Source organism: Solanum pennellii, chromosome 9, assembly GCF_001406875.1.
Source record: "Solanum pennellii chromosome 9, SPENNV200".
Classification (NCBI taxonomy): domain Eukaryota; kingdom Viridiplantae; phylum Streptophyta; class Magnoliopsida; order Solanales; family Solanaceae; genus Solanum; species Solanum pennellii.
Genome location: NC_028645.1, coordinates 47,152,995 through 47,178,553, shown reverse-complemented (window position 1 = coordinate 47,178,553; position 25,559 = coordinate 47,152,995).

Sequence of the window (25,559 nt, the reverse complement as noted above, 5' to 3'; positions counted from 1 at the left end):
ACTAGGTAATGTTTAGGATTCGATATTTAACCTCATGCTCTAATACCAAGTTTGTCACACATGGATGAGACCGGCGTTGTTAACCTGTCAGAGGTCGCAAACAAGTCTCTTCTTAGCTTTCATCACAATCATATAGTCATATTTTGCAGAAAATTAAAAAATTTAAACATAGTAATTGAATTAACTTGGACTTCATACTTAAGATTCATAATGACATACGATATTCTAAAACTGTCTCACATATATAAAAACCATCTAAGAGTGCAAATCTGGACTTAGCCAACTATAGTCAATATGCCAATATATGCCTTAATACAAAAGAATCCAAAAATCATAATGGAAATCTAAAAACTACTTAGTCTTCATAACGCTGGAGTATAGATGATAGCGTCTCGAACGTGAGAACCTACCAGGACTTTGAGAAAGAGTTTCATGCTTCTTCAACTCGACCTGCGTAACTTCAATGATCGGAACCTACAGTTGTAGTAATATAAAGTAATGGGGTTCGTACACCATATGTACATACATGAAAAAAAGGATCATTTATCATCTCTTTAGAAAACATGCTAAGTTATATGAAAGTCTTAAATGCACATACAATATAACATATACAAGTTAAAGCATTATCATAATCCACAAATCTTCTTATAGAGTCTTGTTAACATTTCATATTCAATATATCATATAAACATACAAGATAAAACGATTAGCAATGACCTCTTCCCCAACCTACAAGTGCAATGTTTATGTGAAGCCCATAAACCCACATAATCAAGTAGATAAGATAGGAGACCATAAGTAAAGTCTTTCTTTATGTAACTTGTAACATAAGTAGTCATCACCTCATAATACTATATAACCAAATAACATATTCATCATAATAGCCAATATTCATATAAAAGTAACATCATATATCATAAACATATATATTTCATATCATCATATTACATGCTACCAATCTCCTAGAATTTCCCATAGAGTCACCTTGTGCAATGTCTAGGTAGCATCCCATACCACTACCTATACTAAGCAAACTCCTCAAGTCACCCTAGACAACATTCATTTACTTGTATGTTATATAACATGAGGGAACATTACACACTAACCGACATAGACCATATGAGCTAATCATGGAATCCAGTGTCTTCCCCACATCGAAAAGAGGTGGTCTACCGGCCAAAAAAGAATTGAACATGACATAGCTTTCTAGATGGATCCACTAGCTAGTATACTATGGTGGCAACATAGTTCAAGAACTAGTAGATGTATTAGAGACCCATAGTTCCACATTACATGGCTGCCTCAGTCTCGTGAGAATCATTGTGAACCTACCTTCCCGCTGGGAAAGGACACTTCCCATATCTAGTAATCGGTGCTTAGCTTAAGTCCCTTCTTAAAATAACCTTTAAGTTTTCTTTTATCATAATCTAGTCATAGGTCATAGGAGATTATCTCCCTGTATAACATGATCATGAACTCTTTTAGATTAGCTGAGAATTGTCCTTTCATCGTAACCTTTCTTATGTGAGATTAGCATAACATAATCACCTTTTGTAAAGCATACAAGGGATATCATAAACTTGCATATTCGTATTCTTATCATGATCTCACAATTTTCATGTTCATAGTCCAGAATATTCATATAGCAACATCATACATACTTTTTATAACATAGCATCATAGTTTATAGGCTTACATAACATTCAAGAGTAATCACACTTAGAAGACTTACCTCTTTATTCCAAGAATCTTATTCATCGTGCAATATTCATAATCATACATAGTAAAATACTCAATGACATAATCAAGAACAACTCATCAAATTATTTACAAGATCAATGTTGTAGCATTCCGGAAAATCATATGTCTAATAAAGATCCCAACATTGTCCTTAGGATAGCCTATTAGGGGTACATAGGCATCACAATGCCAAATATTGAAAAATATTGGGCATAGTATTGAAAAATTGGCTAAGAGATGTTAGCCAATTTTCTATATATGAATAGGAAATATACATTTTTGGGTTGCCCTAACCATTCCAAGATTCAATGTTCAAGAAATGTACCTGCAAGGAAGATCCTAAGCTAAAAGTCTTTTTTCGTAATACTAACACAATAGGTTCTAGGCATCCAAGTGTCAAGCAGAGTACCATAGCACATGAGCATTTAAAATGATCATGTAAATTAAGCAACGCGCAAGGACATGGTGAGGGTCCTTGGGAAAATAAGTAAATATTCCAAATAGGACATGAATAATAGTTACTTACGAAATTACAACAAACCAATGTGCAAGCACATGGGAAAAGCAATGGGACTCGGCCAAAGGAAGGGGGCCACCCTAACCTAATCCGGTTAGGGTAGTTAAGGGGCAGCATGTGCGGACGACTCCCTCCATATGGGGCCTAACTTCCTCATAAACTCTAGGTCCTAATAACTCTCTAATCTAGCTAAATAACCTAGGACTAACCGAAATAACCCACTACTGCACCTGACAACCTAGGACTAAACCGGGTTGACACAAACCTAGTACTAGTAGAAGAGACAACCTAGTACCTAACAAAGGATGGTCCAAAAGGTTGGTTATAGTCCTCTAACAACATGGGGATACTTTAGTAATTACCCTAGGATACTTACTTAATTAATTTAGCAACTTAATTAATTAATTTAAAGGGACAAAACAGAAATCAGAAAACAATTTCAAAATTTCGTTCAAGACAAGAAAGGGACAACCTAGTACCTAACCTAGTATGGTCCAAAGAGTTAGTTAAGGTCCTAACGACTTAAGGGTAATTTAGTAATTACCTTAGGTAACCTAATTAATTAATTAGCAATTTAATTATAAGCTTAAATTGTCAAAATGAAATCCTTACACTAACTTAAGTACAATTCAAGAAACATCCTAGTACTTAACCTAGGATTGTCCTAAAGGGTTGATTATGGTTCCAATGACTTAGGGGTACTTTAGTACTTACCCTAGGTCCCTAAAATAATTAAATGAACGATTTAATTAATTAATATAAAGTCAAAATATTGACCGAAACCATAGTCAACATAAAAATTCAAGATTTTGGGTCAAGTCAACACTCTCCTATGTTTAGTCAACTTAGGAGGGGTGTTTTAGTAATTAACTAATTAATTTATTAAATTAAATTATTAAACCTTAGTTGAATGAGTAAATATCAGTTTCTAATACTTAGACTAACATTCAAACACTAATAGTTTCACAAAACACAAATTAGTAAACAAGAAGGCAAAAACGGAAAAGTGCATAGACGTTCTTAGGCAATTTCAAGGTATCTTGAAGGTTTCGTTCGAGGTGTTCTTCGTAGATTAAGTTATAATCAAGGTATGGGTTTCTCTCTTGGACTTTTTTCTCCAAGAGAACTTTCTTTCCAACGATTCAAAGATCTTGAAAACTAGGGTTGGTCCCGTGTTTTCGTCGAACTCATTTATCCCTTGTATCCTTTTTGATTCCATGTTGAACAGGTTAGAGATCATGTTGTTGGTATGTGGTGATGGCTGATCTTATGTGTAATGTTCTTGAATTATGAATGTGGAATTAAATATGAATTGAACACTTTTGATGCTAAGGGTTCTTTATGTGAATTAAAGAACAATGTATTTCTAAGATATGTTCGAAAACGTTAAGTGTGACGTGTGACGTCTTAATGCTTACTTACTCTGTCTTTATGAAGATTTTATATTCATCAAATGTTAATATGATGCTGTCAAAGATGCTTAAAAACGTTATGCCTAAAGTCATGAACGAAGATTGGCTTAAAAGATCTCCATGAAAACACGTTGAATGAATTGCCAATCTTATGCCAATGATTTGGAAATAAATTGGTTATTTAATAGAATTGGCTACACCATTGCTTTCACAGAATGATTGGGAGATTGACTTACAAAAATGATGATATTATCTATGGTATATACATGACGAAAATTCAATTGGATAATATTATTATCATGACCAGTGTTTACTGAAATTATGATTTAGTGATAATGTTATGACAAGTAATTGGCGAAATTATGATTTGTGCCAACAAATTGGCTTGTAAAACATATGTCTAATCATATTACTTCCAAACCATTAAAATTCCTACGAAGCTCTACATTAATGAACTCATAACATAGGGTATGCCAATCAATGGGACAAGTCCCAACATACGCTATCCACACGAACTTGTGAACGTAAAAACATTTAATTGCTCTTGTAAGTTAATCAAAGGTTAAAGGTTCAAGCGTAGTGAAAGTTTGGCTTATGAAAATAAATTGACCTACAACATTATCTCCAAAATATGTAATAGAATTGACTAATTATTCCATCAAATTATATTTGAACGAACGTTTGGCTTGTGCAAATAAATAGGTTATGAAGTGTCTAGCCAATTAATTATTTCAATACTAATATTATGCCAATCTTATATAGCTAAAAGATTGAAATGGTAACTCAAGTACTTCTAAATAAATTAATGAATCCATAACCAAGGGCATGTCATTCACTGGGACAACTCCCAACATGCTCTAAAAGAATGAACTATGAACTTATGTAACTCATTGAATGAAGTGTTCATCGTCCACAAACGATGATATGAAGCTACTAAATGAAATTAAGTAAGTAACATGAGCAATAACATAACTAAAGAGGTCTAAGTTAAGAAAGTGACCAGAATTAGATGTTAATGGAATTGAGACAAGCCTCACTTACACCTAAGCTACTATGTTAAAATACTCATAAATGAAGGTGTTAAAACGTATGAGACCAGTCTCAGTAACACCTAAGGATGATATGTAAGGACAATTCACATTTCATCAATGTAAAGTAAGGATGATATGTAAGGACAACTCACATTTCATTAATGTAAAGTAAGGATGATATGTAAGGACAATTCACATTTCATCAATGTAAAGTAAGGATGATATGTTAAGGACAATTCACATTTCATCAATGTAAAGTAAGGATGATATGTAAGAAAAATTCACATTTCATCAATGTAAATTAAGGATGATAATTCATCAAAAGAGTAAGTAAACCTCAATATAGAAGAAATCTTCCAAAATGCTTGAGTCAACTCTAAAAGATAAAGAAGATAATGAAAGTACGACATCACCGATAGACTAGTTATGAGCATGTTCTTGCACTTTTAAGTCTCATGAGACGAGGCTACCACCGAGGTGGATAATTAGTCTCATTATGTCCCTAGTCTTCGAACTATGTCTAGACAACATAGGAACTGGCCAGTGGTTTCCACCTAAGCGAGCTAGGCATGTCGGTTTCACTTTGGACGGTGATTCCACCCCTTTTCGATGTGGGGAATATATTGGATTTCATGCTTAGATCACATGATCTATGTCGATTAATGCTCATGATATGTTCTTGGTTCACTATAGTCGTGAGCCACTCCTTTTTGGTGTGGGGAGAACACTTGAGATAGATTACCTAACCCGAGGACCACCCCTTTTCGGTGTGGCAAAGACACTGAATTTCATGAGTAGCTCACATGATATAGATTCATTTTAACCAGTAAATCACCTCTTTTAAGTGTGGGGATGACACTGGATTTCATGTTAGCTCGAATGATTTAATCCATATGATATCTCTATGAAAGTGAGAATGAATGATGATGATAGAACGTATGTTCAAAGTGATCAATGAAAAAGAGATTAAGAATGTCAATTTCCAATGTCACACTCATGAAGTTTCAGCAAATAATGGGCAAAGAAAAATAAGATTGGCTTATAATGACTTCTTATATGATGCCATAAAGGGAAGTAGAAACATAATGTTAACTAAATACCTCATAACTTCCCTAACATGGAAGTAATGAAATAAATGGCATTACCAATAGAGAATAGCTTATTGAATGTAATGAATAAATTGTGTAAAGAATGACTCACTATAAGGTAGGGAAATCATTCCTTAGTCCTTAGATTACTTACATCGATTCATTGTGGGTAAGAGACTACAATGAATCATTGCACTTGTAAGTAAAATATAGGACTAAAGGAATTATTGAACTACAAAACAAGAAGAAGATAAATAATGAAAAATAATCTAAGTCTCCAAAGAGGAGCTCTCGGGTTTGGCATGATCAAATTTTCAAATCTTCGCTCGAGTTGTTCTAAAATAAGTTGATGATACTAATGCTTTATAATCATATAGAAAATGAGTTGTGTTCATTGAATGCATTAAAATATATCATATTCATACCATAATTCACAACTAACGAATTAGGAAAGTATAAGGACTAGACTTTACAGGAACTACATGTTGCTTAGGGAGAGCTTTCATTGATCATGCATAGCTTTATGTGTATGTGTGCATGCACCCATACTTAATATATGTGGTGTACTAACCCCCTACAATATAATATTTTTTTAGGTGCAGGTCAAAGGGTAGATTGAGGACACTTGCAGCGGTTTGGACTTCAATGTTTTCTCTAGACCATTTGGTAGGTCCTCTTTATTTCAAGGATGCTACATGTATTAGTCCAAATTTAGATATAGACATAGCTAGTGGATGTTGTCCCTAGCATTTCTTTCACATTTCATTTTGAACCTTTTGATGTAAGGCCGTTTTGGCAACTTAATATATTCTATTCATCATTTGTTTTGAAATGTTCTTGATATTAGATGGTTTTCTATTGATGTTGAGATTAGTATATAATGTTTAATACGTAATTAATATATGAAATCTAAGTAAACTTCATACATATAAAAAGTTTTAAATTCTCCGCAAATTTAACTAGATGAATGTGATGAATGCAAGATGAAGCTTGTCTGAGGCATCGGAGAGGTCAACAACGCCGATGGCGATTTGGATTCTAGAATCTGGTTCATTACAAATGCATAGCATAGGAGAAGGTAAACGGGTCATTAAAGGGTTCATTCAAACCTTAAATTCTAATCCTAACGTTTTGACATTGTCAATCACTACAAACAACCAATTCGAAACAATCACATACTGAAAGATCATGTATCACATGACATTCAAACATTATCAATCAATTACTCAACATTTTGTGCGAAATTGAATATAGAAAACATATATTTTTCATTGAAAATCTTAAATCTAGGATTAGGAAGAAAATCTGTTTGTAGAGTAAAAACCCTAGTATTTGATGTTCTTGAAAAACTTATCTTGAAAGGAACTCTTGGAAAAAGGAATACCAAGAGTGAAAAACCCATACCTTATAGATGAATATTCCACGAAATGTTATTGTAAACTTTGAAACCTTCGTCTTCTCGCTTAAGCTTTTCTTGTTCTTCAATGGAGTTTGGAAAAGAGAGTGGTCTTGACAAATGGAGAGAAATTTCATTTGATTTGATTTGGGACGTGTAAAAGTGGTCTAAAACTGACCTTATTATCAATATATAGACGTCCCAAGAAATATCCTAATGCATAAATTACCAAAATGCACCTCATAAATTGACCAAAACTAGGATTGCATTTGACTAAGGGTGTTGGGTTTGACCAGGAATTAAATTAATAATTAAGTTGTTAATTCCATTAATTAATTGAGCTAGGTTAATTACTAAAGTAACCTAAGTCTTTAGGACCATAAGCAACCCCTTTGGTCATAGGTTAGGTACTAGTATGTTTCTTTAGTTAGTTACCTAGCTAGTGTCACCCGGTTAAGTCTTAAGTTTTTGGGAACACTAGTTAGTTAATTTTTGTTAGTCCTAGGTTAGTTAATTATTTAGGTACGTTAGTTAGGACATAGGACTTGTTAGGAAGCTTGGCCCCATGTGGCTTGACCCTACGCTTGCCTGCCCCCTAACCTCCCTAACTGAATCGGTTTGGCTTGTCTCTCGGTCGGTTGCACATGTGTTGCTGTTCACTTTCCAAACCGTGCACTTATGGAAAGTTCACTGCTTGTCCAAGGATCCTCACTATGTCCTTAGGAATTTCTTAATCAACATGATCCTTTTAAATGATCATGTGCTATGGTACCTAGGCTTTATACTTGGATGCCTAGTACCTAATGTGAGTATGCGATGAATATAATTATTTTAGCTTAGGGTATTCATTGCAGGGACAATTTCTAAACAAGCTTGGATTGGAGCATTTGAACATCAAGGTGTATTTTAAGTTAAAAGTTACTCGTAAATACATATAAAAATTTGCTAACACCCTTAAGCCAATATTCTCTAACCTGCCCAATATTACTAAATATTGGGCATTTGGATGCTTATGTACCCCAACACATATTCTTAAAACATAATAGGCTAATCACTGGACAAGTACATTTTCTGGAATGTTACATATAAGAACCTCATTAACTCATGAAAACACATACAACCACATAACCACACATGAGGCACATAGGTTACTTAGTCGTCGAACATATTGGTCGTCCCTTACGTTGGACTTCCGATTCACCCAATACTTTAGACATTTGCATCAATACCTTATTATATACAAATTTATGACCTTATACCATCATGACAACCACGTTTTGATCTAGCTTCACCTATGTCCTTTTCGGGCTCTTACAATCTCCCCCACTTGGATAACATTCGTCCTAGAATGACACTTTCCACTCTCCGAACACTTCCAAGAATATAGATTCAATTTGAAGCTCATAACCATACCATATAAAAAATTATACAATACAAAAATCTATAGAAAACATCATTTCACATAATCAAGAGTATCACAACACAAGAAAAAACTCGAAGAAAATTCTATAACTCATCATGCTATAAAACTAAAATGCTTCATTCCAAATAGCAAAAACTTATTTCATATTCATTATTATGCTCATACACATCAATTTTAACAACATTACAACAATTTTAGACCAATGAATGAATTAGCTAAACTTCAATAATTCTTATTGGTGAACTGGCAGCCTTACAATGAATTATACCAAAATTTTAAAAATTGCATCTTTTAGGCAATTGATGATAGAAACATGATAATATGCAAGATTAATCCATACAAACACATTTTACAACATATTCATAAATTTATAGAATGCACAATGCAAGGAATTAATGAAATTAAAATTCAAGAAGACTCCTAAACACAATGGAATCAATAGCACAATGCAACATGCTGCTATGATCATGTAGCTCATCTACTAATTCGATACTCCCCCACATTGAAGGAACTAATAAAACTACAAAAATATATGAACTAACAATCATCATCATCACCCTCATCTGGCTTTGTCCCTCTAGTCTGAAGTGCACTGAAACGCCTCTAATTTAGAGCATCATCTTTTGGAACATTACGAGCAACTTCTTTATAATCTCTAGTTGGACAATCCCTCACTTTGTGTCCATATTTTCCACACACAAAGTAACACAGGTACCCCTTAGACACTCCCCATAATGCCTCTTTCCACAAGTGACACATGTTAGCTTGCCATTTTGAGAACCACCTCCTTTCTCAAGTTTGAACTTTGCACCCCTAGATTCTTCTCTAGTTAAAACCTTCTTCTTGAACCTAGGTTGACATTGATCACTAGATCCAATTCTTTTCAACTTTCTATCAATCCTTCCAAGTTAGACTTCTCAATATATAAAGCATACACCATGAGTCTAGCTAAGGTCATATTATCACGTAGCATGGTTGTACGACATTCTTCTCTCACTAAGTCAGCGACCCCGGTCATAAACCTACTCATCTCATCCCTAGGATTAGAAACTAAGGAAGGCACATATTTAGACAACATTGAAAACTTCAAAGAGTACTCCTCAACACTCATATTGTCTTGCTTGAGATTGATAAAATCCTCTACCTTCACCTCTCTCCTCTCACGGGGAAAGTACTTTCCTAGAAAAGTTTACTTTAATTCTTCCCACTCAATAGGACCCCACTCAACCGTCCTATTATCCTTCCATTGAGTGTATACTACATGAAAAACATCCCTCACTTAATACGAAGCTAACTCCGCGTTCTCCCTAGAAGTAACCCCCACAACACTCAATGCCTTGTATACACCATCAAGAAACTCTTAGGGATCCTCCACCACCTTAGAGACAAGAAAGGTAGGAGGATTCATCGTCACAAAGTCTCTAAAACTCGAGGTCATAGTGTGCTCCATAACATTCATCCTAGGATCCATACTCAAATTTACATGAGTAGTCAAGGCTCGGGCTAAAGCAAGCAAAGCCTCTCTAATCTCTCTATTAGTTCATTCCAGGTGAACCGCTGGAACATCGTTACCTCTTTCCAAAATAGGGACTTCATCACTCGGGGAGGCACTTGAGTATTTTGCGAACGTTGGACTCTTTCTCCATCTTGAAGAACTTTCTATACTTGGTCAACTTGAGGAGGAACATCCTCATTCACCCTCCCCTCTTCCAACATTCTATAGGCCATCCTTTTAGTTTTCATCTCCTAGAAACAAAAGAAAAGACATTAAGAAGGATACTCATATAATTTACTCTACGACACGACATAGGAGTAGAAAATAAGGGAAACTTTATCATCCTATTGCCTCTTTTCTATATATGTGTCGTGACTCACACCGATGCTCAAGACTCTACTAGGAGTGACTTCATGAAGCTTTTAAATTCCTAATACTACTTTCATATCCTATGCTGTGATACCAAGATTGTCACATACCGAGACCACAACCAAGAACATATCGCACTCTTGGAGTTCAAATGGCGTACTTGACCTCTCGGAGGTCTTATACAAGCCCTTTCGTATTGTTCATCACATATACATAGTAAAAAGTAGTGCCGAATTACAACTTTTCACAAAAAATTTCATAGTATTTAAAAGCTTTTTTATATTAAAACTCATAGGAAATACCAAGTCTCATTTCATTACATCTTAGACACAAGAGTACTTGGGACACGGCCCATACACAATAGAAATATAGTACTACTAAGTCTATTACAATACTTCAATAAGAGAAATAAAAGACATCTGTGCCCTCGATTCAAATGAGGACATACTTCAACTTCACTTGAATGATACAACGATCTATGTCTTGCTTCCCTATGCTCCTCACATACCAACAACTATAGAGATAGATAAAAGCATAGAATTAGTATGACCACATGTATAAGTATGGCATAATGCATAAAGATCATGATAATGGAAATTTATTGGAAATATGCATCTTTTGATTTAAATATCATAATATAATCATAAGAACAAAATTTAACACCTTAGAAGCACATAAAAATTCGCTTATTAAATTTATCACTTTTTTAGGAGCAAAATTACAGTGAACTACTTCAATGTACATTGAACTCCTTCACTATTACAGTGAAGTGATTCAAATTCATATTAGACACTTTGTAGTATGTAATCTAGAACACTCAAAAACGAACTAAGGTGAACTAAAGGTTCGTGATTATTTTTTGGGTTTATTTTGTTATAAAATGAGTTATATTAGTATTCTGTGGCAGTGTGTGAAATTTGGTTAAGTTTGGAGGTCAAACGTCCAAGAACGTCCATGACCTTCAGATGATATGCCTTAGATAGTGCTTGTGTGTCCTCGTGTGCTTGAGTTACTTTTATGTGTTCGTTTTGTTTGAAATTAGTGTGGAATGTTCCTAACAATTAAAATATTATCTATAGAGGTATAACGTCCGGGTACGACTCCACCTAGGATCCACACCGGGGCCCAAGGCAAGAACCCAAGACAGGCTTGGCAGTGTCCACCAACGAGGGAAAACAACGACCAGTGGTCCAACCAATGGCCCGTCGACTTTCCCCATCTTCTGGACCTGCATGGTAGGATATCCAGTCTCCAAATGAAGCTAATTAGAAACCCACAAAACCCCACCAACGGACCGTTGATGGACAGATGGTCTGTCTATGGAATGCAGTCCAAAAGCTGCTCTTCTTGTAGACTTAGGGTGTTAGGTAAATTCACCCCAAGTCTTTTATGAACCTAGGGAGTCATTTTTAGGGTTATTTAGGTATATTAAAGAGTTCCAAACCCTAAGACCTAATTGTAGACGTCATTTCCTAAAACCAAAAAACCCCTCTCTCTTAGAACTCTCTCTCAAACTCCATAGAAGATAGAAGTCAAGAAGGAGCTAGGAGGGCTTTTCGGGGTCGAGTTCATCAATGAAAATCATTGGGTTTACTTCTACTTAGGGTAGGGTATCAATAGTTGAACTCTCTTTTATTCAAGGAGTCACTTATAATAGATTTTCAAAAACGGTTTCCAACCCTAGTTTCCTCTATTTTCAACTCCAAATATGGGTCTTGCATGAAAACGTTTTGAATGATTTAAATTTAAGACCGAGAAGATGAATTAAGGTTCCTAAAGCCTCACATGTATCTAAAAACGTGTAACTATGCTCATTAAATGTTCTATATTATGCATACTTGATTTGAGGTGATTAGGAAGTCAAACGTCAAGGGACGAACCAACACGTTCGATGACAAGTCACCAAAGGGCCTTAAGTGTTTTTATGTTCTTATGTGTGTGTAATGGGTTATGAGGTCCATATATGAGTTATAATGATGTTTATAGGCAGTGTGTTAATATTCATGAAGTTTGGAGGTCAAACGTTCAAGAACGTCCAAGACGTTCGAAAGATAGCCTTTTAACGTGCTAGTGTGTCCTTGTATGTTGTCCTTGCTTTCATGTATTGTTTGGAGTTGAAATTCAGCTTAGTTTACCCTATAAACTTAATATACATGTGAAGGGTCAAAACGTCTGTGCACGACTTCCCGGGTACCACCCAAAGGGCCCCCAAGGAGGACACAAACATTGGAAAAGAGACTGCCCAAGGCAGCGAGCAAGCCAAAATTTGGACTTGCCCTGTGAGACACACACCTAGAACGCACCTCACTGTCCCGAAAATTTATTTGGCTATGAATTGGAAGGTTCCCTGCGACACCCAGCCCACTCCCAGATTCGGCTGCGTCATTTTAAAATAAATTTTGACATGTCTAAAAGTCCCAATAAGCATGGGGGTGTTTCGGTAACTTAAAGGGACGGTTATAAACTGATTTATGACTTATTTAACCCCTTTTTCAAAGACAAAACCCCAACACGCAATAACAAAAACAAAAATCCCAAATAACTCTTTTTTCCAAATTCTCTCAAACATCCATTGGAAGGAAAACTCAAGTTCAAGCTATCGGGTGGATTTTCATGGTTTCTTCTTCAATTTGTTGTGTGCTTCTCATGTAGAAGGTATGGTTATACTTCATCCTTAGTTATCCAATCATCTAAGGAGTCAATCAAGGATTTTCAAATATGTTTCAAAGACCAAAATTCCAGATTTCCAATCTAGCCTTGGGTTCTTTCTCAAATTGATTTCAAAAGTATATTTATGATAAATTAATGATTATCTAATGTTTTTAAGATGAATTTCCATCCAATTGCATGATAAACCCATGTTCTCGCTAATTCATAAATTAGCCTATGTTATGGGCATTGTGATCTTGACTTTGTATTGATTGAATTATTATTCTTGCATGTTGAATTGCTTATATCTAATGTATATTGATTGTGAATTGTTGATGAGTTATCCATGTGGATCAAGGTTTGTTGGTTTGAATGATATTAGTCTATAATTCTTCTATCTTCTCTATATTGCTAATGTAGCTTCAATGTGATCTCGATTCTATGGTAGATTGAAGTATGATTTTGTTTATGAACTGGTTCCTATAAATACTATTTTATACATGTATTTATGTTGAATTATGGGAATTGATCATGATGATCAATGCTTGGAGGAAATTGTAAGTTTGCCCTATTCTCTCTACTCTTCTTATAGAATGGCTAGTTCATGTAGCCTTGTATGGCTTTGTGTTGTATAGTCCACTTATGGTGGCGGTTATTACCTTATTTTTATGCTATAATGTGTTGTGATCATGGCCTTGAAGGCAATTGTATCTTGAAAGTGTGGTTATGAATATAAGAAAATTTGAAGTATTAGGCCTGGTCTCCAATGCTAGTTCATGATCTAGGTTATATTGATGATGCTTCCACTACATTAAAAAAATTATGTTAGGGATAGGTATGGTCTACATGTTAATGTTTGAATAATCTTGTTTACCATTGAACCTCTACATGGAAGTATAATCTTATGCATGAGTACGAGTCTTAGATTCAAGTAAAGAAGATTGGCTTATCTCCTACGTCATTATGTGGTGTGTGGTCTATACTTGAATTTGTATTGTGAACTTTGTAAGGTGGATGCCTAAATGTTAGGATTGTTTCCATTATATGATCATGATGACCCATTTACACATACTCACACCAAATGCATGCTTATCAAGTAGTATAGGTTCATGCTGTCTAATGAAAGGATAGTTCTCATATATATTTGTGTCTACTACTATGAATGTAAAGTATATATTCATGAAGTATGAAATGTATCGCTTAACTAGGATAACTTTATAGGTGTAATAGTATGGGCAAGGGTATTGGACCTTGTGTATGAATTGCACATGTGTGCCCTGATAGGATAGTTCCTAGGTTTAGTTTCCTATGTATATGAATAGGAATGAATGGTTATGTTACGAATGTGTATAATGTCTTAAAGTGTTTATATCAAAGGATTGCTCATATAGTTACACCTATACACTTATGCATTGATGTATGAACATGTGTGATTTTAATGTGTTTGTGTGAAAGGATTGCTCACATATATGTATACACACACATGTTTTATGATCTAGACAATAGAGGGGATTTTTGAAGGTGTTTCCAAGAGTATCCTAAAGTAGATGGTTCTTTGAATATGATATGTCAATGTGAAAGGATTTTTCACATGACTTATGTTGATGAACTCTCGTCTATGACCTTTGAGCTAAGCATATTGGGGTTAACTCTCATAAGCCTATGTTTTATAAAATAATGTAATTATGGCTTTTCAATAAAGGTAACTTAGCTTAGCATCGAGTGAACTTGTAAGAACATCGATGTGACATTAAAAATGATGTTTCTAATGTTAGTTTATGATTTTAATGCTAAAACTTCAATAAGAACATATCAAAGCTTTTTATCAAATTTTGCCTTAAGGAATGGGCTAAATGAGCATGAGTTGGTAGTCATTGAGTTATAGGTTTCTTATGGTTGATATGATCGTTTAGCTACTGCGCTAAGGACTATTTTATGATGAATTGTTGAGTACATTTGTAAATAGATGTGAAGGCTTTGGGAAGAATGGTAAGTAGGTCTCATTGTTAACTCCCTTTATGAATTTCTCTTGAGTGGTATGACCCACCTTTTTGTTTGCGGTGTTTACTTGATGAATTTTGTAATACTTACTATGTATTGTAAGTGTGGCTTTGATGGAATAATATGGGAAATGAAGTGAGAATGAAGATGGTTCTTGTATTGTGTATTATGAAGCTTGAATTGCATGTTTTTCTTAGATATGGCTAAATGAAGTAATGTATATGTGAAGCATGTAAAGTGTGTGATGTGATGAATGAAGGTTTAAATCATGTATAGAAGTTAAGGTAAATTAAATGATGTATATAGGCAAGGACTATTCACATGCACACACACACACTTAAATGAATAAATGAAGCTAAGTTAAGTGAAAAGGGGAGTGTTGGGGTGAACACTCTTCGTGAGTTGAGATGACGTTTTTAGTAGCAACCTCACTGCATCCTAAGAGCTTTCTAAGATAGGTTGGATGATAAATACCCTGATTGAGTTGAGATGTGGTGTTCACTAGTTATCCTCAACTTATATTATAAAATGTTGAGAATCTGTGGAGAATTATGCTTAGCACCGAGAGGATATGAAGAAGGGGTGGTTATACTTTGTGATTAAAGATGTTGTATTCCAATGTATCTATTGAGATGAGTACTCCTCGTTAGTATAGAATGAGTTACTTAGTAGCAGTATCCTTATCTCTTAACTATGAGCCCGCCCACAGAAATGTAGCTATTGGGAAAGCTAAAAGCTAAGAGAATGATCTTACTCTAGGTAAGTGAGGATCCCTCATTTGATAGGGGTTAATATCGTGATTCCATTTATAGCTCTTATGTTCTATGTAGGTTAAGCTAACCCCCACAAAAGTAATGAATGTGCTACGTCTTCTAAAACATTGTGACACTTAGGATAGGTAGTGGAATGGGACGCAAGTATCCATTACACTAGGTAGGAATTCCGAAAGGGAAGTCTTGGTGAGTTTTATATGAATTGAATGAACTATGTTTTCTAAAAGAAAGTAGTACTTGGAGTAGGTAGTGGTATGGGACGCTATATATCAAACTGAACTAAGAAGACCTTCCGAAAGGGGAATCTTGGTGCCAAGCCTTCTAAAAGAGTGTGCTACCTAGGGTGGTGGCTGAATGCAACGCCATCTACTCATTGCACTAAATAGGCATTCCTAAAGGGAAGTCTTGGTGTGTTGTCTGAGTATTCTTCTAATGTCTTGTTATTGAGTGGTGATTTGTTCTCCCGAGTAGAGTAAGCCTATGATGGGTAGTCTTAAGGATCTCCTTGGTGTGCATTGAAGAAGGTGTATGGGCATTTACTTTATGTCTTACCTTAGAGAGTCTTAGGATGACCTCGGTTAGGGAAACTCCTACAGAAATGAGTTCACTTCCTCTTGGCAATACCTTGGGAGTTCACGATTTTGGAGTTATTTTGGTTCACTGTAATGTTACAATAGTTTACTGTAAAATTTGGTAAGCTTACTGTAAAGTGTCTCTTTTTGATAAAATTATGGAAATCCTTCTCTAAGTATTAAATGAAGTTTTTGATGTTTTTTTGCTTCTAAATTCATGAATGTTTTACTTATTTGTCCTGAAAGCTTATTTTACTAAAATTTCCCTTTTTACATGTTTATGCATATGCCATACTTGTTACATTTTTTTGCATAGGTTTTTGAATCAAGATTTAAGACTCATTACTAAAATGTCCTCACATATTCGAGCGCATAGTTCCTATTTTCTTAGTTTCTTTATGGTAAGACTTCTTATGTATTTCTTTTAATGTATAGGGCCGTGTCCCTAAGATATTATGTCGTTTCATTAATTTTTGCTTGTGACAATGAAATTTTGTTCGTTTTTATGAAAGATTTCCTTTTTATATTAAATGTTCTAAAAAGTTTTAAATTCCACACTACTTTTCATATCTTATGTAATTAACGATAGTTAAAGGGCTTGTACAAGACTCCAAAGGGTTAAGTACGCCTTGTCATGACCCAAGGGTCCTCCTTAACTTCTGGGGGTACTTTCGGGTAGTGACATAATCTTCTAGCTAAAACCTATCCTAAGACTCAATTAGACAATATAAAAAGAGACCTTTCCTACACCCTCTCTAAGCATGCCTAGATGATCCTCGAGACTACTTATAATGAGACATACACACTTACAATACACCAAACACATAACATATATTATAAGACATTCTCCTTAGCAAAGGTATGAAAAATCTTACTTAAGTACTCCTACAAGAGAAAGCCCATACGCTCTCTTCAAGGTTACCCAAATAATCCTTAAGACTTACTATGTTTAGATCATGCCCAAAGCATCAACCAACTTCCCTAACTACAGTCATTCTTCCCTAGATAAGACATGAAGAGATCATCCCTTATGCCTCCTTCACACATTAACTAAGGAATCCTTAAGTTATTCTAGATTAGGTACTCGTTCATTTACATGCTTTCTAATGTATGCTATTATTTCATTAGTTCATTAAGAGACATTCATCACATAGAGGACATTCAAGTAATGATATTGGAGAAGACCTAGGGACTCTCACAAATATCTTCAAAGCCTATTGTGCAATGTGTAAATAGCATCCCATACCACAACTTAAACTTCATAGATGTTCTCCAATACTAGTAGGTATCCCATATGATGAGAATAGGCAATAATTGACATTGACCATGGTAGCAAAACATGGAATCTGGAGTTTTAATCTACTGCTATGGAGGGAGTTCTACTTTTCAATGGTAAAAATTTGACACATCCAATATAGGCATATGGTTAAGGAATATGAAGGGCTTACAATGCACTCTAGCCTCAAGTAAGGGACACAAGTCTACCACACAAGACACACTAAGACTTAACTTTATCACATATTGCCTATAATATTCAAGAAGTGCATAGGCACAACCTTCATCACCTTTAGGTCACCCTATAAACTACTATAAAATCATCAATATAGCCATCATAAGACACAATAACTAATTAGGAAGAATCATACATCAAATCAAAGACTATACATACAAGAACATAGTCATAGTTTAACACGATCACCTAAATAGCATCAATTGAAGAGACACATACTTTAACATTACTTATCATGCAGGTAGATATCATCATACTTCACATAGTCAACTACACAAATCATCATAATACTTCCAGTAGTGCCAACACGGACATGATAATAATATTACATAAAGTAATGCCGACAAGGCCATATCAATCACATAACACAACCACCATAAGTGAGACATACAAATCACGACATTATTCTAAATCTATAATTACATATAATAAAGAGAATTAGGGAAGTGTAACACCAATCCATTCTCTCCACTTCAATCCATGTCTAAATCATCCAATTCAATACCATAAGGCCCTTACCCATGGCCATGAAAATCAATTCAATACAAAAATTTTAATAATCTATGAATATAAGTCAATTAACTATAGATTTATTAATTTAAGACAACCTATAAATCAATTGAATACAATTCTTACGTCATTCAATATCCTATAGAAAACTACATGAGGATTCATAAGCATTAAGTCAATAGCAAGTAACCCATAAAGTAGTAAAAACCTAGGATTCATCAATTACATGGGTTCATAGGTTAATTGATTTAAAATCATATAACTAAAAACAATTCAATCAATATACAATGATTAAAAACCTGTAATTCAAGAACCCATGGATAGATCATAAAATTGGAAAAGTTCATCTTTGAAAACTTTGGAAAACTTCTTTGAATTTGGGATCCATGATGAATATAGTTTCAAGGATCAAAAACCATGCCTCAATGATGTGATGAATAATCACCACACAAGTCTCAAATCCAAGCTCTTCCTTGAGTTTTGGCTTCAATGGAGTTCTAGAGAATTTGGGTTTTTAATTTTGAAAAATGAATTCTCCTAAGGGTTTAAGGGTTATAAACATGTTTAAAATAAGTAACCTTAAGTAACAGCCCTTTCTCTTATTTGAAAGTGGAGTCAATTTACAACTTCACCCTTAGAGTTAACTGTAAGTTGCGCAAGAAAACAACTCATAGATGGTTGCTAATCGACTGGCCATTTCCCAACCAATGGACCGTCCTGTTTGGTCCGTGGTTTGGGACTGAGGATAGTCTTTGGCTTCTATCCTCCCACGCCTACGTTTCCACCCATGGCACCCATCGAAGGGGCATCGACCAGCCCACAAGCCGTCTATTGCCTCCGTCGTTGGGGGCTATCTAGGAAGTCTTGTCTTCAAGGAAAGGGTCTTTTTTCAAGGATCCTTTGTTGGTCCTTTGGAACTTTCACCTGGACTTTTAAAACCCCAATAGGTTTGTATACGATTTTAGGAACTTTTACATGAATTTCAGCTAAACCTTTCTTAGACACACAAGGTCATTCAAGTCAAACCTTTCAAACTTCATGGATGTTCTTGGACATTTGAAATCCAAACATCACAAACATACATATAGGTACATAACCATATACACTATAAGAACTCATATAAGAACCTCATTAACTCATATCATAACCTCATTAACTCATTAAACACATATATATGTACATAATCACATATTAGGCACACAGGTGACTTAGTCGTTGAACGTCTTGGTCGTCCCTTGACATTTGACTTCCGATTCACCTAATACTTTAGACACTGGCTCAATACCACATAATAGACCAATTAGGAACTTAGACCATTATTACAACCATGTTAGGCTCTAACTTCACCTAAGTCATTTTCGGGATCTTACAGAAGCCTTCTTATGAAATAATTTTCTCTGTTAGAAGATTAAGGTTAAGGTTGAGAATTTCATAAACATTCAGTGTTGAGGTGTATTCCTTGAAATTTACGCTATTGTCTAAGTATTCTCCATCCTTGATGTGTAATCCTAAGGATGAGATGAATAGGTTTGTAACCGGAGTTGCCAACCTTGTGAAAGAAGTGTGTTTTACTTCCACACTCCATAATGACATGAACCTATCTAGACTTATAGTGTATGCAAAATCCATTGACCAATCATAGCTTAGTAGAATTAGAAAGAATTTTAGAAGGGGTAGATCCGATAAGAAAAACCAATCTAGGTTTAAAAAGAGGGCTCCAAATGAATATTACTTAGTTCTCCTAAGGTCAAGATTCGGTGAGGTGGTGGTACTCAATGTGATAAGCCTACTTGTTCCACTTGTGGGAAGTGTCTAGCCGGTACTAGTGGGTGATTTGGTTGTGGAAGGGATGATCATAAGGTGAGAGATTGTCCTACTATTTCTCCTAGAGGAATATAGGGCAAGCAAATTACTCCTAATGCCTCAGATGTTGGTGCACCAAAGAGGAACCGCTTTTATTGCCTCTAAGCTAAAAAAAAAAGCAAATCCGGATGAGGATACCTGTGAGTTATAGTTTTCTCTCTTATGTTGTGATGAGTTCTTTCTAAGTGGGGGAGTATGGTGGATAGTTGGTTGTTGGATCTTTATCTTTTCTCTCTTCTATTCTATTCGATCTTGAAAGTTAAAACTTTATAGCGGCATGTTTCATGTGTTTAGAAGCCTAAGTGAAAATGAATTTCACTGATTTCATTACATTATGCATATCTTTAATTAGGTTATGTCCATATGGTAAACTAAATTTATATGATTTTGTTCCTAATATTGTCATGACTTTATAATGAATTGCTTCAATGTTGCATAGGTGAATTAGTATGTATGCTTTAAAATAAAGTGTTTGAAAAAATGTTGCATACTGGTGATTTCAGAGAATTTTGGAATTTTTTTTCTTAGAAATGATTATATTAGAATTATCATATGTGGAGAAGGAAGTTCCTCCGTTATGTGCTAAGAAGGTAGAGTCTTATTACATGATAAGTAGTAGTTGTCATTCCAACTTTCTTGTTCTATTTTGAGTCTCTTTGTTATATGGAGTTGATGTTCGTCCTATATATGTGTATTGTATATGGTATGGTATGATTATGATCTGCTAGTCTCGATTCTTTATCTCTTGATAGTGTTCTAAATGTTTAAATTGTTTGAATTATCATTCGAGGAAAAATGTTTTCTAAGTGGGGGAGAATGTAACTACCCTCCAAATCAACTACATTTAATTAGATTTTATCATGTGTTTTATCATTTAATAAGGTCTCAAAATGATGAATACAACTATTAGAAATTAGTTTGAGAAGTTTGGAAGTCAAACGTCCAAGAACGACGTTCGAAAGTCAGGCTTTGGGCGTGCTAGTGTGTTCTAACGTGCCTTTGCATGTTTAATATGTTTTTTGGTTTCCAAATTGATAGGAGATTTCCCTAACACATATATATACATGTTTAGGGTTGAAACGTCCGGATATGACTCTCCAAGCACCACCCATAGGGTCCTTGAGGAGTACCCTAACTTTGGCAAGAAGCTGCCAAAAACAGTCCCAATCCACAAGCTCAATTGACCCTCCGTAGTCCAGTGTACGCCTCATCGATTGGGGGCGTTTCTTCGCACTTAGTTATGGGACCTTAATGTCACATACAGGGAGTACCCCCTAGACGTAATCGGGGTCGTCTTCCTCGGAGAGGACTAAGACTAGCCTCTTAGAATTCGTCACTACACTTCATAGGTTTAAAAGTGTGGAAAATAAAAACTTTTTATCTATATCTACATCATGAGGTTTACATAGATCTCTCTCTTACACATCATATACATAGGTAGTATACTTAAGAGTCCCGCAATAAGAAGCTTATATTGTATTCTACTTTTATGTCACATATGTATTACATACACAATATAGTCTTAATAAGGATGTCTCGTATAAAACTATCTAAACGAAAAACAACAATATGGGCATAGCCCTTATACAAAAGCATAAAAATGCCACTTAGGGATTATAAAAATTTCTTGAAAAAATAATAGGTGAAAAGAATGTCATTAGACTATAGCAAGTCACATAGGTATAAAAGCATCATTCTAGGATCTTGAGGACATACCCACACTTGGAGAAATGATCCAGGCCTTCCTGCAAATTGTCCACGAACCCTTCAACGACTGGAACCTAAATATTTGGGACAAAAAGAGAAAGATGGGTTAGTACACCACTTGTAATAAGTATGGGAACATATGCACAGACACACACTTAGAAATCATGCTAAAGGGGACATATGTTCGAAGCCCGGACAAGTTACTTTGAAAATATTAATGCACAACTAAAAAGAAATATGATCCAATAAAGATTTCTTAAGATAAAACTATTTACAACACAAGACCCAAAATATCAAGTAAGTTCAAGTCAAAATGTGTATAGTATATTAGAACTCATAACCAAAGCAACTCAAACATCATGTTATAACAACATAGCATGTATAAGAGTTCATAACATTACAACATATGCAAGAACCTTACTCATAACCTATTACAAAGCTTATTAATGCAGTAGCCAAGTGAATGGCCATAATCCCACAGAATGTAGTAAACCAACAAAAGGATCATAAATAATGTCTTACATCACATAACAAAGCATCATGATTATGCAACATCATATATAGCAATATAAAACAACAACATGTTCATAAGTGAAACCAACATCATTTAGTATCATCAACATGTAAGTCATCATATACATATCAATTACTATATCAACTCATAAGAACATTAGAACATCCTTCTAAGACTTCCCTCAAGGACAACTAGTGCAATGAATAAGCAGAGTCCTATACCCCTACCTAGAATAAGTGAAACCCCTTTAATCCTGTTAGTTAGAGTTCACTTCATTACTTCATTTTACTTTCGGGAACATCTTTCCTTAACCGACATAGACCACATGAGCTGATATGGAATCCGGTATCATGGAACCCTATACCGAAAGAAGGTGGACTACTTGTCATGGTAGTACCAAAACATGAATATAACATCAAGGTGGATCCACTTGCTAGTATTTATATCGGGGACACATAAATCAATAACTATGAGACATTTTCGAGACCCTCTTTATTTCATTGGCGTTTTAATCTCTATCTCATGAGTACAATAGTGAACCTACCTTACCTACATGGAATGGTCACTCTTCAATGCGAGTTCACTCGTTCCTAAACTAGAGTCCCTTTTGAAATGTCTTCCTTTAACAATCATAACTTAGTTTAGGTCATAGGAGACTAACTCATTTTATATTCATAGTCATTATCTCAATATAAATTGCATTAGAATGTCCCTACATTGCAACCCTTCATTTGTGAGATTAGCACATTATCATCATCAAGTCATGGTAAGGTACATAGGTAATTCACAAACAAACTCATATGATTTAATCTTAATCATAATGTCAAAATTCACATAATCAGTACATTTCAATTGCATCTTCATACCAACACCTACTTAATACAATACCAAGGTATACTTTAATTGAATTTATTCATCAACTACAAGCCACCACAATTGAAGTAAAGGTTTGAGATCACAAAGACTTACTGAATATCCTTTAGAAGCCATCCATGCTCTACAATCAACCAAAGAATTTCATCCAATAATAGGTTTAATAACAACACAAAATAGTAAATTACACAAGAACTAAGTCAATTGTATCATCACTATTAAAATTAACTTAATTTCATGACCATGGGTTAGGGGAGAAGGTTTCATCATGAATTCTTCAAGAAATAGATTTAATCCCTCAATACATGACCCTAGGTTGTCCATGAATGAATTATAGTAGTTAAAATAAGTCTAACAATCAATACATTCTTCAATTCCCATCAATTCACAAGCAAGATCCAACATTTTTGAGAATTGGGGATAGAAAATGAGTCAAACGAAATTACCAGTAATCAACAGCAATTACTCAAAAATCTATACTTAATTATCCATAGTTAATCACAATTCATCATAATCAACCATCAGTTTCTACTTTAGAAGAAAACCCATTTGTTGAGAAAAACCCTATGAATTTTGGTGATTTAGAAATAATTTTGAGAGGACCTCTTGGAAAAATGAATCCCAAGAGTTAAGAACCCACACCTTAATGGAGCTTAATCAACAGAATTCAAGTTAAATCCTATAGATATTGGTCTTCTACTTCAAGGTTTCTTCTCCCTTCAATGGAGTTGAGTTTAGAGAGAAAGTAGAGAGAGGTGACAACTTTTGGGTTTAGATTTGAGTGAGTCAAATTGACTTAAAAATGACCTAAAACAAATATACACTCGTTCCCTAAATTACCCAAAAGACCCCTCACTTAATTGGGTCTTTTTATAAAGTCAAATTGACTTAAAATGGAAGTGGTTGCGCGTCGCGGGGGCAATTTAATTTTTTTTTTCTGAAATCTGGGTTGAGGCAATCAGCCTCGTGGAGGACGCGCATCACGAGGCAATTTTTTGACTTTCTTGTGTTGACGGCGACTCATGAATGGATTCACATCTTGGCTGTCCCATGCTACTTTGGTAGCTTGCTCGCCAATGTTTGGTCCTTCTCAAGGACCCTTCAGGCCGTCCTTGAAGAGTCGTTACTAGACCTTTGGAAAAATTTATACTCTATTTTACATATTTCAAGTCTTTTAACAAGTTTTAGACTTCATATGATACTCCCAAACCCCCACCAAACATAGGGACATCTACTACTTCAATTAAGCTAGTTTACGGACGTCAAGATCTTTCTTTGTTGTTTCGGCTCTAACCTTTTCTAACTCAATTTATTACATTAATATAGTTCAGAAACATCATTTTAAACATTATCTAATAGGCAAGGCTCTATTCTAAGTCATGGAACTTCTGCGGTGTTACATTATCCCTCCTTAGGAACATTCGTCCGCGAATGACACTAAAATCTTTTGAAGGGAAAGGATAGACTCCATACTAGCAGCCTAACCAACAAAAATATAAAATCATCATGAGTCACAACTCATAGGAGTTCTTAACAACTCAATTCAACAAATACTCATGGCATTTACACTTAGCAACTCAAAACATTAATTTCTTCACGTGATAGCTCAAAATCACAACATGAGGAACTACCTTCTCAATAACAACAGGAGCTCAACATAAAATATAAAGTAAGTTATGCCAAAACTACTTTCACAACATAATGCTAAATATAGTTTCATGAAGGCAACACCATATCAAGTACACAAGTAAGTGCAAATCAAGCAAAAGAGCATTTTTCCACGTTATCTTTTTAAGGAAAATACTTTTTACTATAAGCATGCATACTTTCAAAACAAGTTAAATAACTCAACTTCATTTGGGCCTCGGCCTCCATGTAGATGTCTCAACTAGGTGGTTTTTTACATAGAACTTCTATGCTTTTATGGAGTCCACCTCTTTGTTCCTCAATTACTTTCTTGACGATCAAGGATTTACACTGGGACCTCTTCATAGGGGAGGTTCTCATCCACACCTAGACCCTTAATAGGAAGAATGGATTTGGGGTCATCACTACACTTCTTAAGCATGTAGACATATAACACCGGATGAACCAAATCTAGCTCACTAGGTAATCT